Source organism: Eptesicus fuscus, chromosome 18, assembly GCF_027574615.1.
Source record: "Eptesicus fuscus isolate TK198812 chromosome 18, DD_ASM_mEF_20220401, whole genome shotgun sequence".
Classification (NCBI taxonomy): domain Eukaryota; kingdom Metazoa; phylum Chordata; class Mammalia; order Chiroptera; family Vespertilionidae; genus Eptesicus; species Eptesicus fuscus.
In genome coordinates, this window is record NC_072490.1 from 34,421,971 (window position 1) to 34,437,023 (window position 15,053).

The window sequence follows — 15,053 nt, forward strand, 5'->3', positions numbered from 1 at the left end:
ATTATAATACTTTCTAAAGGAACCTGTAGCCTTTTTCGTGTCATTAAGTCAATTGGCTGGTTGAGAAATGCTGTCCAAGGTATTTGATCTTTTGCCTTTTGATCCTATAATGGGGGGGAGTGGAAAATTTTATTTGATATCTAGGAAGTGAGGGTATAGGAAGCTCAGAGTTCAATTCTTGTTACAAAAACAATTCCTGTCACCTTTGGCATTAAAGTTCTTAAATTCGACCCCCTCCACCACCCTCAGTGTGGCTAGTGGATTGAGCATCGCCCCATGCACCAAGAGATCACCGGTTGGACTCCCAGTCTTGCTCCGGTTGCGGTCTCAGGCTCAACCCCCCAGTGGGAAGGTGTGCAGGAGGCAGCTGATCAACGTTTCTCTCTCATTGACGTTTCTATCTCTCCTCTCCTCTCTCTAAAAAAAATAAATAAATAAAAACATTTAAAAATTTTTTAATTCTTAAATGCTAGAGCAAAAGGATTTGACAAAATTTATTCAGGTTTCTGCCTTAATGCTTAAATTGTCCAAAATAATATTCTTTTAGAAGACTTCATTTCAGCAGTTATGGAGACTCCTATTAAATGTACAGCAAACTATGATGGAAATAAATGATAACCACTATACCTTAAAGAGAAGATTCTGAGAATTAAGTGAAATAATTATACAGTGCCTTGCCCACCAACTGACGTAGAGTAAGCGTTTCACAAATAGTCTCCATTATTAATATTATTTTTTAAAGATGTTCTTATTGATTTTAGAGAGAGAGGGATAAAGAGATGGAAACATAGATGAGAGAGAAACATTGATCGGCTGCCTCCTGCACCCTGCACTGGGGATTGAGCCCCCAACCCAGGCATGTGCCCTGATGGAATCAAACCAGTGACCTCTTGGTTTATGGGTCGACGCTCAACTACTGAGCAACACCGGCTGGGCTATTAATATTAATAATAGACTGATAATTCCTTGAAGACAGGTATTTGTCTCGCTCATCTTGATCTCTTTAGAATATAACATGTTTCCCATTCTTACCTGAGGAAAAGGGCCCAGTAGCCAAAATTTGAACTGTCCCTGGCCAGCCCTGGCTCTTGAGTTGATTTGGGAAACCAAAAAAATCAGTATAGGTCAAATATACCCTGACAATAGAAACAACAAAAGAGAACACCACAGCCATTGAGAACAAACTTGCAAATGGACTCCCATACAATTGGCTAACGATGGATTTTACTGGAGCTTTCTTAACCACAAGGACATTGTGTTCATGGCTATGTCCTTAGTGCCTGGAATGGTGCCTGGCACTTCAAAGGAGCTTGTTAAAAAGCGGAATTTAAAAATGTTGTTTATTAAATACTTATTCAGTGCCAGACACAGTGCCACTTGTTTCACTTCTAACTCTTACAACTCCTCTGAAGAGGAGGTGCCATAAATTCCATGTTGCAGATGAAAACAGAAGCTCAGGTAGGTGCTTGGATTTCATCCTGTGGATAAGCCATTCCACTAAGTAAATGGCAAAGTCAGCTTTTGCATCCAGCTGAGTTTACCATAAGGCCCATGCTATTTCTACTATTCCATTTGGCTGGACAAGGAATCAGATTTGTGGATTTCAGACTCTTTGACCTTGAGAAGGCAAATCACTTTTTCTGGGCCTCAGTGTAAAGTCAGTCGCCTTAGTTCTTTTCCAGCACAAAAATGATATTCTTAGTACAGTGCCTGATGCCCAGCTCACAATCTTCATAGAAGCATAAGCTATAATCACTGAGCTGATTAAGCGTCAGGACAGGACAAAATGGGAGTACGTAGCTGAGATCTAGGTATGACCAAAATGGAATTTGTGGAGCGAGGGAGCAGGAAGCCAGGGGAGGAGGATGTAAATGTAACAATGTCTGCGTAACAGTGGACTCATGGTGTCCTGTACTCGCACTGTATGAAACACTTCATGAGCTAAAAGGAAAAAACACAAGGTACCATGTCAGTGACATAGCACATTAATGGAAGCATTAAAGTGATGATAATTGGGCCAGTTCCTCTCAATATGTTCTTCATGAAATCTGCAAGTTGTGTTCGACTGGTCAGAATTCTTACAGAGCCCATCAACACATCTGTGGTACTTCAGTGTTCCAAAAAAATATATAGTATCAGTTTTATCCCATTTAATTCTTCATTTACTGTAATGATTAAAGGCTCATGGGTTATCTGAAAGAAGTAGTTGCAAGCAGCTTAAAATTTTCTCATGTCCTTTAAAATAAATATTAATTTTTTTATTGAGGTATTATATGTGTACATATCTTACCATTGCCCCCCCACCCCACATCCATACATGCCCTCACCCCCCAGAGTTTTGCGTCCATTGGTTATGCTTATATGCATGCATACAAGTCCTTTGTTTGATCTCTTATCTCCCCCACCTCTCCCTAACATTCCCCCTGTAATTTGACAGTCTGTTTGATGCTTTACTGTCTCTGTATCTATCTTTTTGTTCATCAGTTTATAATGTTCTTTATTATCCATAAATGAGTGAGATCATGTGGTATTTTTCTTTCATTGACTGGCTTATTTCACTTAGCATAATGTTCTCCAATTCCATCCAGGTTGCTGCAAATGATGAGAATTCCTTCTTTTTATGGCAGCATAGTATTCCATTGTGTAGATGTACCACAGTTTTCTGATCCAGTCATCTGCTGACGGGCACCTAGGCTGTTTCCAAATCTTAGCTAGTATTAATTTTAATAATTGATTTTTCAAGCACAAAAAGTAAAAATTTCAAGCATAATGTCACCAAGTTTTTGTCCATTTTAAATGCTCTATCACATAATTTGATTTTTTTTCATTTTAAAACACCTTTATCTGGTTCCAAATATATATATATATATATATATATATATATATATGTATATATATATGTATGTATATATATACATACATACAGTATATATCTACACTAATAAAAGAGAAAAATGCTAATTGACAGTACCTTCACTATGCCCACAGCCAATCAGAGCGAGTATGCAAATTAACCCAACAAAGATGGCGGTTAATTTGCATACACTGAGGGAGGGAGGACTGAAGAAAGCAGAAAGCAAGGTGGCAGGGTGGGCGGCGGCGGCGGGCGGAGCGGGGTGGAAGCCCTGTTCTTACAGGAATCTTCCTGCAATGGGCCCCTAGTGTGTTTGTGTGTGTGTGTATGTGTATGTGTGTGTATGTGTGTGTTTGTGTGTGTATATCTATATATATATATATATATATATATGTTTTAATGTATCAATGAACCTTTTTCTTAGATAATTAAGCTGAAAGAGTATGTATAATTCATGAATGTGAAAAGTTGACTTCACAAGTGTTATTCAGTGGGGGCAGCTGTCTGCCCTGGCGGTTCTTGATAGCCTCCTTTTAATAGAGACCCTGAATCACACACAGTTTTAAGCAGTGGTGTAAGCTTCTTCTTTTCTCTTACTCGTTTCCAACAGGCATCTTCCAAAAACATATGACACACTTCCTGCTGAAAGTAATGTAATCATCATGACCCAGTTGTCAGCCTGGAGATGCTGACTCAGATGATTGGCATGTGATGCTCTTTGGCCCTGCACTAAAACAACCTAGTCTACTGTGCTTTTTGTTCTTTTTTAAAAAATGGCAGCTTTCACACACCATACAATTCGCCCATTTAAAGTGTCCTATTCAGTGGTTTTTCGTATATTCACAGAGCTGTGCATCCAGCATCACTAATTCCAGAACATTTTCATCATCCCAAAAAGGAACTCTGCACCCTTAGCTGCCACCCTGCTGCTCTTCTATCCCTCCCAGCCCTAAGAAACCACTAACCTTTCTATCTGTAGACTTGCCTATTCTGGACATTCATATAAATGGAATCATGAAGTATGTGATCCTTTGTGCCTGGCTTCTTTTACTTAGGGTGTTTTCAAGCTTCATTCATGTGGTAGCGTGTTTCAGTACTTCATTCCTTTTTGTTGCCGAATAAGATGACATTGTATGGATATACCACATTTTTATCCATTCATCAGATGGTGGATATTTGGGTTGTTTTCACTTTTTTGGCTATTTGGAATAATGCTACTGTGAACATTCATGCGCAAGTTTTTGAATGAACATGTTTCATTTCTCGTGGGTATCTACCTAGGAGTGGAATTGCTGGGCCATATAGTAACTATGTTTAACCTTTGAGAAACTATCAGACTGTTTCCAAAGTGGCTGAGCGCTTTTATAATCCCACCAGCAGTCTCCACATCCTCGGGTACTTTTCATTATCTGACTTCGTACCCACCCTGTGGATGTGAAATGATGTCTCATTGTGGTTTTGACTTGCATTTCCTTGATGACTGTGTGTTTTTGTTCTAATATCTCTTTTCACCAGCTTTCCTGTCTATATCCTCCCAAACCAGGCTGTGGCTGTCACATTTCATTATTGCCAGTGTGGTTGCCGTACCTAAAAAGCCTTTCAATTCCCTTCTAAAAACTGCTTTTCATCTACTATGGGCCAGGATTCCATATAACCCAGTTTGTCAGGATTATGTCCAACGTGAGATTAAATGGGTTCTGAATGAGGCCCTGCCATGAAGTAAGGTCTGTGCCTGCACTCTGTGACTGCTGATCTAGCAGCTTTGCGATGATTCTGCTTAAAACCACGATTTTATGCAAAAGAAGGAAAGCAGAAAGGGAGGGAGGGAGAGAGAGCGAGAAAGAGAAAAGGAGGCAGGAGGGGAAAGAGGGAAGGAAGGAAGAGGGAAGCGTGACTTTCCAGTAGCGGGCTGGGTTGGCCCAAGTCTTAATGCCCTCCCTCTCCTTGCTTCATGCCTGGTTCCGCTTCACTCCTCTGCCCCTTTGCATGTGCTGTTCCTTCTTGCAGTGACCCCTCCCCCGACTCCACTTGTCTGCCTGGCAAGCTCTTATTCATTCTTTTATCTAACTCTTTACTGAGGGATTTTCAACCATAGGCAAAGAATGAATAGTATAATAAACCCCAATCAACAATTATCCACATGTGGTCAATCTTTCTTCATCCGTACCTGCCCTCCAGTCCCTACTCCCCTCAAACTGGATCCTTTTGCAGCAAATACAAGAGAGCATACATTATTTGTCCACTTTTATTATTTTATTTATTTATTCTTGGTCAGATGTTCTTTTTATTAAGGTGAAATTCATGTAACATTAATCATTTTAGCCTAGCTGTTTTGGCTCAGTGGATAGAGCGTCGGCCTGCGGACTGAAGAGTCCCAGGTTTGATTCCAGTCAGGGGCACATGCCCGGGTTGCGGGCTTGATCCCCAGTGGGGGTGGGGGGGCATGCAGGAGGCAGCCAATAGATGATTCTCTCTCATCATTGATGTTTCTATCTCTCCCTCTCCCTTCCTCTCTGAAATCATATATATATATATATATATATATATATATATATATATATATATACACACACACACACACACACACACACACACACACACACACACACATACTAGTATATACACATATATATATTTAAAAATTAATCATTTAAAAAGTGAATGATTGCATGTCATTCGGTACATTCACAATATTGTGCAACCACTAGCTCTATCTAGTTTGAAAGGAACTTCATCCCCAAAAGAAAACCCCATATCCCTTAAGCAGTTTCTCCCCTTGAGCCCACCCTCTAACCACCATTCCGGACTCTGTTTCTGTGGCTTTACCTCTTCTGGATGTTTCATATAAATGGAAACATCTACTATGTGACCTTAGCATAGTGCTTTTAAAACTCATCCACCTTGTAGCATGTATCATCACTTCATTCCTTTCTATGGCTGAATAACATTCAATTGTATGAATAGACCACCTTCTGTTTATCTGTTCATCAAGTGATGGCCATCTGGGTTGTTTCCACCTTTGGCTACAGAGAATAATGCCGCTGTGCACCTGGGTGTGCATGTCCTTGTTTGAGTACCTGTTTTCAATCCTTCTGGGGGTGTACACCTAGGAGGGAAATGGTTGGCTCGTGTGGTAATTCTGAGAGAAGGCGTTCTTCTATGTGCAACGTTTTGAGGACATAAGCAGCCTCTCTTCTGTGAAGCCTGCCCTGATTTCCTCACACATTCATGTGACCCCCACGTTTGCCTCTCTCTCTCTCTCTCTCTCTCTCTCTCTCTCTCTCTCTCTCTCTCTCTCTCTCTCTCCCTCCCTTACAGCACCTACCTCATTGCATGGCTTCTACTGGATTACGTGTGGCTTTACCACACTATATCCCTTTGTCTGGTAACTGAGCTCTCTTTCAGAAAACACCCTCATTTGCACATCCCGTAGTCCCCACATGACTCCTGGCTTAAGAGAGGGACAGGTGATCCACTTCGTGCCGGAGTCAGCCTGAGGCTCTAGCTGGCTGCGCTGGGGAAGAGGGACTTGCCCCCTAGGTTTGCTACCTGTAAGGACCCTCTGTACTTGAGCTGCCAGGAGCACAGCCTGCCTAAGCATGAAGTCGAGAGGGAGGGAGGCAAAGCCAAGACATGGAGAAGAGGGTTCCTGGTAAAGCCAATTGAATTCCTTGGATGCAGCAGCCATGCTTGAACCACCCAGCGTCATGAGCCAGTGCAGTTCCTTTATGGCTGAAGCTAGTCCGAACGGGGTTTTGTCGTTTGCAGCCAAGAGACACATGTGATGGTAGATACATAATGGATTGTCTGCCCATACCCTCCCTTCTACCTCCCCTCACTTCAGCATGCTGTCTGCACGGGAGTTGCCGTATTCTCACAATCTAGGCCTGTCAGGCTTGGGACAGGAGAGAGGGTCAGTCCTAGTGCTTGGCTCATAGGAGCAGGAAAGTATGAAGTTTGTAAGTGACAGACCCTAGGCTGGCTGGCCAGGAGAGGTGAGATAACGCACACCACAGCACCCAGGGCCCCCAGCCCAGCTGCCCTTGGGGCCAGCCGCACGCTATCCCCACCGTCGTTTGATGATGTAACATCTGCCAATATACTTCTTACTAATCCCCGCTTTTGGTCCAATCTAATTCAGGCTGTGTTTCTGTAACCCCTCTTCATGTATCTCCCCAAGCTCCTTAAGACACAAGCTACTTACTTGTTTCTGTTTCCTTCACGCCAGCATGGCCTATGCCTGCATGGACACGCAGCGGACTTTAGGTGGAGTGTTTATGCATTCTAGGAGCTGTGCTAAGCTATTACGTCTGTTGTCTTGTTTAAGCCTCCCAGCATCCCTATTAGATGCCATTTGAAATTTCCAATATTTTTCTTATAAAAACAGCAATTTCATATGGCCCGACCTAACATGAATGAAATTTTTCTGATGAAGCCAAAGAGATGGGGGTCTTCCCTGAGGTAAGCCAGGTAGAAATGGTGAAGTTGATGGGCAAGGTGAGGCTTTGGTTCATGAGTGAATCCATGTGAAGTACCTAGAACCATACCTGACGCATAATAAATTCTCAATTAACATAAACCTGTGTGGCTATTATTTGGAAGCTCTGCTGCCATATATATATATATATATATATATATATATATACATATTATATATATATATATATATTACGGCTGTAACAAAATGTTGCCATTTTCATGCTTGCTATCACCTTCATACTTCCGCACATGAAGTTCCCACTGTCCCTCTGTCCACTTCGGATTTCTATTCTTCCTTCAGTCACCCTCTCTTCTCAGAAGTCTTCCCCGACCAACCTTTCTCCCCTCACCATTTCCCCAAACGGAGCAGTGAAGCTGCTGCTCAGCTGTGCTGGGCCTTTGCAACAATGACAGGGTGAGTTGGTGGTGCAGACCGGCTGGACTGTGAGGGGAGCTCAGGGAGGGCGAGGCTTCTCTTCTCAGGGACCCCACAGTCTCAATAGACAGGCAATGGCAGGCGCTGTGGGGCACCTATCCCACAAGGGCGCCTCCGGATGCTTCCGGCTCTGGAGAGGGAGATACCAAGTATGAAACAGTGATTGAGATAGAAATCTGGTTTATGGGACAAGTACTCAGAGGAACTTGAGTCTGGAGTGAGGCCAGCGTTCCAAGGGTTCCCCACACTTCAGACCCAGCTCTCTGGTGCCACCTGTTGGAGAACTGCAAATTGTTTTACTCATGGGCACCTTCCCTGCCCCAAAGAATTTGGGAACAAACACTCTTACATGTTTTAAAGTTGACATTTACAATATAAAAGTTTAAACTGTTGCCAAGGATGTACTGCAGGGTATTTTAAATATTGACATTGTAAGGTTAAACTGTTTCATCACTGTAATACAGCCAGTGACTCTAAAGATAGTGATTGAATACCCACTGTCACCCGTGTGGGAAGTACATGAACACGCTCTTCTATATTAATGAGATTTTACCATATTTTTCTCTTTGAACTTGTGTTCAAATCTACTGTCCCCACAGTTTTAGCCTAAGGTAATATGTCCTTATGCCTAAGAGATTCTACTGATCACATCGTCCTACTTCTCTGCAGCAAAAACTAGAAATACAAACTGAAATTTTAAAAATTAAAATTTTTCTGTGACCATAGCCACTGTTTAAAACGTTATCCTGTAAAGTTTTCATTACAAATATTAGTATGCAGTTGATCAAAACAACATAAATATATTACAAATGTTGATATTTATTCAGCAAAATATTAGAATGTATTTTATGAGTTGACTGCATTTCCCCATTTTGTGTACCAATGGATAAATGCTTCCTTTTTCAAGACAGTGTGCAGCTTCATCTATTCCTAGTTCTCATTCTTACAGGCAAAGCACTCTGAAATCCCGTGACATAAATAACGGAAAAGAATGGAGGGAGCATGGAGCCGTGTCATGCCAGTATTTTAAATCAATAATATTATATCAACAAGAATTATTTTTTTGCTGCAACTGGGTGACAGGTAAATGAGGGTTTATTATACTAGTTCCTCTGCTTTTTGTTTGTTTCCATTTTACTGTACATAGTAAAAGTTAAAGAAATTATGATTAATCTCTATTAGTTGACAAGAAAATTAGGCCCTCCTGTAATTGTGTTGCAAGTAAAAAAATGGGAACTATGTACTTGACTGGCTAAGGGATTTATTTCCCAGTCTTTGGAGCCTTTCTTCTCTCCAGATCCAGCACAAGACTTCCAACTGGCCTTTTGTCAGCCTCAGGCGGCTGGGGCGTTTGCCTTTCTCTCCCAAAGCTTTCTCTAGGAGTGGGCCCGTTGGAAGACTGTGGTGGGTGACCCATTTCCCCAAAGGCCTGGGAAAATGGGTCAGGCCAAGAAGGAAAGAAAGATTCCATCTCGGAATACAAGTGCATTCACTCTCCCCTGCAGCCTCTCCCATGCACCCTGCCCAGAACCTGGCCCCTCTCGGTGAAGAGAACAAGGGACCTGCCCAGGGGCATGTGGTTAAGGGTGAGGCTGGAACTATCTCCATCCATCTTCTGCAAGATACTTCAGCCCAGGAAAGCCTAATTAAAGTGAATTAATTTCTTTTTTTTAAAAAAAAATCCTCATCCGAGAACGTGTTTTTGTTTTGTTTTTAATTGACTTTAGAGAGAGAGGAAAGGAGAGAGAAACGTGGGATCGGTAGGCACCCCAACTGGGGGTTGAACCCACAACCTAGGTATGTACCCTGACCTGGAATCGAACCTGCAACCTTTTGGGGTCCAGGAGGGCGCGTCAACCAACTGAACCGCCAGTCCAGAGTGCAAATTAATTTCAATTAAAACAAAGCAAACAATTAAATGTGATAGTGGAGTGGGATGGGTGGAGCAGGGGTAGGGGAAACACTATAAAAGACCTCCTTGGGCATTATGCTAAGTGAAATAAGCCAGGCAGTGAAAGAAAAATACCACATGATCTCACTCATTTATGGATAATAAAGAACATTATAACCTGATGAACAAAAAGAGAGATACAGAGGCAGAGAAGCATCAAACACACTGTCAAATTACAGCGGGAAGGCTGGGAAGTGTTGGGGCCCATTTCTCCAGGCCTTTGGGGAGTGTTCGGTAAGAGATCAACCGAAGGACTTGTATGCATGCATATAAGCATAACCAATGGAAACAAGACACTGGGGAGGTGGGGTGAGGGCATGTGCCGGGTGGGGGTGGGGGTTGGGTAGGGGAGGGGGGAAGGTCAATGGGGAAAAAAAGGAGACATATGTACTACTATTTGTAATACTTTAAACAAACAACAACAACAAAAAAAGACCTCCTTGGGACAACTGGCAATATTTGCATACGGTTTTGCAGATTAAGTAATGGTATTGCATCCTAATTAAATCACCTGATTTTGAAAACTCTGCTGTAGTTGTGTAATAGAATGTCCTTGTTCTTGGGAAATACACACGGAATGGTTTAGGGGTCAAGGGGCATCACATCTGCAACTTTCTCTTTGATGCTTGGAGGGGGACTTGAACATGCAGAGAGGGGGGTCAAAATGCTAAAACTTGGTGATTTAGGTTAAGAAGAGTGTCCAGGCGTTCTCCGTACTGTTCTCACAACTTTGTAACGGAAATTATTTCAAAACAAACTCTGACGCGGAAAGCCTGGTCTCTGTCACCACCTGGTGGCTATTGCGGGGAGCGCACCCTCGGGCCGGAGACCTTCAACTCGCCGCCTCAGGCTCTGTCCAGAGCGTCCCTGGCTGGCCAGGGTTGATACCGCTTCGTCGTTAGGTCCGTCTGACGTTGTGAGCCACTGCAGGCGCAACCAAGGTGAAGGCACATTGATCTTGGTTTGAGAGAAGTCAGAATTTGAGGGCTTCCAACCCAGAAGCTTTCTACGACGAGGGAAACTGAGGCCCAGAGAGGGCCAGTGCTCGAGCATGACTAAAACCAAGTCTTCCTGCCTCCTTTTTTCTCAAAAAGCAGCTGGTTGCAGACGCTCAAACCCGGCCCTCCGCTAGAGTCTGGGCTCCCAACAGGACTGCCTCTCTCTCTCTCTCTCTCTCTCTCTCTCTCTCTCTCTCTCTCTCTCTCTCTCTCTCCCTCTCCCTTTCCACCTCCTACTGTCCCTGCGCTGCACCCACCAGGCACACTCTCCCATCTTCCCGCCTCGCCCACGCGGTTCCTTTGCCCCAGCTCCCCGCCACCCGGAGGCCTGCGATGCCCACTGAACTCCGTGAGCCCTGTCTCCGCGTTTTCCCGAGCACATGCATCTGTGGTTTCGGAGAGGCTGAAGGCTCCAAGGGGGAAATGGGTGTGTTTTGGGGGTGCCGATGGTGGCCTTCTCTCTGGTGACAGCGTGCACTGTCAGAGAAAAGAGTGCGACGCTGCGGAGCGAGGGGTGCTGAGGGGCTCCAGGGCGCTCACAACGCGGACCCAAGCTGGGACATCCCAGGAGAGCGGTCCGTCCCGTCCAGTGCGGGGACCTCGCCTTTCCAAGCGAGGAGGGACAGCTCGGGCAGGAGATTCTCGGAGCGAAGTCTGCACACCCCCCCCCACCCCCACACCACCCCCACCCCCACTCAGCCCCCTCCCCTCCCGGCCCTACTGGCAGACCTGGTTCCGCTGCGGATCCCACCCCTGAGACAATGGCAGAGGCGGGGCTGGAGTGGACGTGGGAACAATAGTCACCCCCTGACCCCCACCCCCCAGCTTCCGGCCTTTCTCCGCCGCCGCCAGGCGCTGGAGTGGAGGGGACCGGAGTCAGCCCACCGAGCTCTGCCCTCAGCGCTGTCCTAGGGGCCAGGAGTCCACTCCGACCTACTCTGTCCCCAGGTGGCCTGGCAAGGGGGATGGTTGCTTTTTAAAACTTTTTTTTTTTAATTGAGGTAATATTTACAAAAAGGGAAATGGACAAATCTCATTGTGAACTGTGATGAGTTTGTTTTTGTTTGTCTTTTCAGAGGTCCACACGTTGATTAGGCCACATAGGCCTGTCACTCATCTCTGCTCTTCTAAAAACAAGCGATGGTGGCATCGTCCCGATAAAGCCGAACTCCAAGTTAGAGCTCCTGTCCTGTAAGCTGCTGACTTTTCCCATTTGAAAGGGAACTACCTTGAAATCATACAAAATTTGCCAACCCCATGTCATGAAATCTGACGAGAGCATGCAGCACAATTCCAGGAGACCTAGGTTTCTACAGAACTTAGTCCTAACTTGACATGATAAATAAGCTCAGACAATGCTTTGCTTCCGGCTGTATGAGTCCCTTTTTATTCTTTTGGTAATCTCTTCCAGTTAGCTACTTCTGTTTGTAGGTGACGGAATGCCTAAGGAATCCACGTCAAATGTTGGCTGCTGTGAGCATGGTCTTCTCCCTTTGCTTCAACTCAGAATTAAGACTTGATTCTCGTTTTGGGTGTTTTTTTTTTTGGGGTGTGTGTGTGTGTGTGTGTGTGTGTGTGTGTGTGTTTTGTTTTTTTTTTTTTCTCCCCAGTCTCAGAAGTAGTTTCCATTGTGGACAGTCTGCATGCTTTATAATAGTGGTCCACAACCAGGCTCTAGCTTCTCCAGGCTAAGAGGCATTAAACTAAGAGGCATTCTCTCAAATGAGTTTAAATGCATTTTATTTTTAGACAACCTACAGGACATGTTTTTTTAAAGAACAATGCCTCCACTCCAAGTAAATCAAGGTCAAAATAAATGAAGAGCTCAGGATACCATCACCAGTGCCACGTCCTAGTCCTGGTGTGTGGATGAAAAGCAGCAGCCAGTTATGACGACAGGTGACGGATCCAAATTGCCAAACTTGTTAACATTTTTCCACTTCTAAACCCTCCTTCAAGAAAACCACATATGGGGTCACACCATCCTCACGTAGCCCAGCGGAGCCACCAGGCCATCTGGATTCATGTTTTCACAATAAAGAACTGGTCGTTTTTTGAATTGGCAAGGATGTGCTTGATCTGTTCTGCAGCCCCTGTCATAAAAGGCTTTACTCTTTCTTTCTTTTTATTTTTTTAAAATATATTTTATTGATTTTTTTACAGGGAGGAAGGGAGAGGGATAGAGAGTTAGAAACATCGATGAGAGAGAAACATCGATCAGCCGCCTCCTGCACACCTCCTACTGGGGATGTGCCCGCAACCAAGGTACATGCCCTTGACCAGAATCGAACCTGGGACCTCTCAGTCTGCAGGCCGACGCTCTATCCACTGAGCCAAACCGGTCAGGGCGGGTTTACTCTCTCTGGTCTCTGCTCTTCACGTTTGCCTTTGATTGATTTCATGTCATCTTTGATGTCCTTCTTGGAGGCTTCTTCTGGTTTCCTGCAAATGATGGTTCCTGACAGCAATATCCACACCAGTGATGGCTGTGTTTTCGGTACGTTGGCCCGCAGGGCCTTCAGCGGGGGCATTTTCACCAATCAGCGAGTCATCAGTGTTACCCTCTGTCCTCCTGACCATCTTCCCCTCTTCCTCCAGGCACAGCCCGTCCGAGATCTCCTGGGTCTTGTAGATATCGAGAACATCTCATCATGGCTGGTGAGGTCCTGGTAGATGATCACAATGGATGGCAGCTGGAAGGAAACGGGTGGCACTGCCTTAGCAGGAGCTGGGAGCTCAGAGCGAGTGCACTGCAGCCGGAGCAATGCTGTGTGCGAGTTTTGCGGGAGCAGGGAGGAGAGGGGAGGGTGGAAAAGCTATGAGGAGTTTTTACACGTTTGTACCCTGTAACCAGTTCTCAGAACAAGGGAGAACATTCCCAGCTCCAAGAAGTTCCTGGTGCTCCTTCCCAGTCAATCCCTGACCCCAACCCCGGCCCCTAACAATCGCTGATCAGATTTTTCTCTACAGTAGGAAGACTTTAGATTCTGATTTTGAGATCCATCCTTTTGGTTTGTTGTTGTTGTTGTTGTTGTTGTTGTTGTTGTTAATCCTCACCTGATTAAGAAGAGAGAGGGAAAGACGGAGAGAAGCATCAATGTGAGAGAAACACATTGATTGGTTGCCTCCTGCACACACCTGAGTAGGGTCTGGGCCAGGGAGGATCAAACTGAGGACCCTTTGGTCTGCAGGCCAACACTCTGTCCACTGAGCCAAACCTGCTAGGGCCACGTTGCTTTGTATATTAATAGTCCATTCGTTATTACTCCATTCTATGTACCTTTACTTATTTATCTATTCACTAGCTGTGGGACATTGGGTTGTTTCCAGTTTAGGACAACTATTAATAGACCTACTGTAAACATTTGTGTACAGGTTTTTGTGTGGTTGTGTGTTTTCATTTTATTTCAATACCTAGGGGTGGGATTGCTGGGTTGCATAAGTCTACATTGGACTTTTAAAAGAAACCACCAAATGGTCTTTCAGAGCGGCTACACCATTACACACACACACACACACACACACACACACACACACACACCCGCCCAGCAGTGTATGAGAGCTCCATGGCTCCGCATCCTTGCCAGCACTTGGTGTTGTGAGTCTTTTAAATGTCAGCTCCTGCGGTGGGTGTGGTGTCGTCTCAAGAGAGTTTATTGACTAAATCAGTGAACATTCCCCACTTCCAGGAAGTGCCATCGGTGTCCCAGCCTTTCCCCGCCTTCCAGGCAGAACTGAGGTCCAGGCAGAACTTAGGTCCAGGCAGGAGTCCTGGAGCCAGAACCAGGCCCTAGGTGGACAGATGTCTGCCCCATCATGCCTCAGTGGCATGCACCTTCCTATGCTCCAGTCCTTCCCAGATGCTTCAGGGGAAGGAGCTGGTACTGAGTCCCCAGGTCAAAAGGGATGGGACCGGGTTTCAACCTGGGTCCTCCTATCTGCTCTGTTGGGGAGGGCCTTTTTGAAGGGGGGTGTTTGAGCAGGGACTGAGTGAAGAGAAGGTGGCAGCCCTAGGGGAAGGACTTCACAGGCAGAGGCAAGGGCCTGGAGGTGGGAGCATGCCTAGTACTCAAAGGCAACAGCGGGGAGGCCAGGGATGCTGGAGCCGAGAGAAAAGGGAAGAGAAGAAGGCTGGTGAGGTCATGGCGTCAGATGGTGCTGAGTCGGCTTCGGCTGCCGTAACAAAGTACCACCAGTTTAACCACAGACACGTCTTTCCTCACAGTCTGGAGTCCGGAAGTCCAAAATCAAGGTGTCAGCAGGTCTGGTTTCTTCTGAGGCCTCTCTTTGGTCTGGAGCTAGCCACCTTCTTGCTGTGTCCTCACATGGTCTTTC

The 15,053-nt window shown here is 45.1% G+C and overlaps 1 protein-coding gene and 1 pseudogene across 2 annotated transcripts in view; one reads left to right on the forward strand and one right to left on the reverse strand.

The window, feature by feature from the left end:
- The window catches only part of TMCC1 (transmembrane and coiled-coil domain family 1), a 181,490-nt gene extending 169,264 nt beyond the window's left edge, over positions 1-12,226 (forward strand). The window contains exons 4-5 of one of the 2 annotated variants that reach the window (XR_008554505.1): positions 8,719-8,852; positions 11,795-12,226. The gene's annotated coding sequence lies outside the window, so the exon portion shown is untranslated. Of the gene's footprint in view, positions 1-7,241; positions 7,261-8,718; positions 8,853-11,794 lie in introns of those variants that run through there. The other variant, XR_008554504.1, reaches the window with a different exon arrangement.
- Positions 12,227-12,643: 417 nt separating this feature from the next.
- On the reverse strand, positions 12,644-13,393 carry LOC129152161 (translationally-controlled tumor protein-like; annotated as a pseudogene).
- Positions 13,394-15,053: the final 1,660 nt, after the last annotated feature.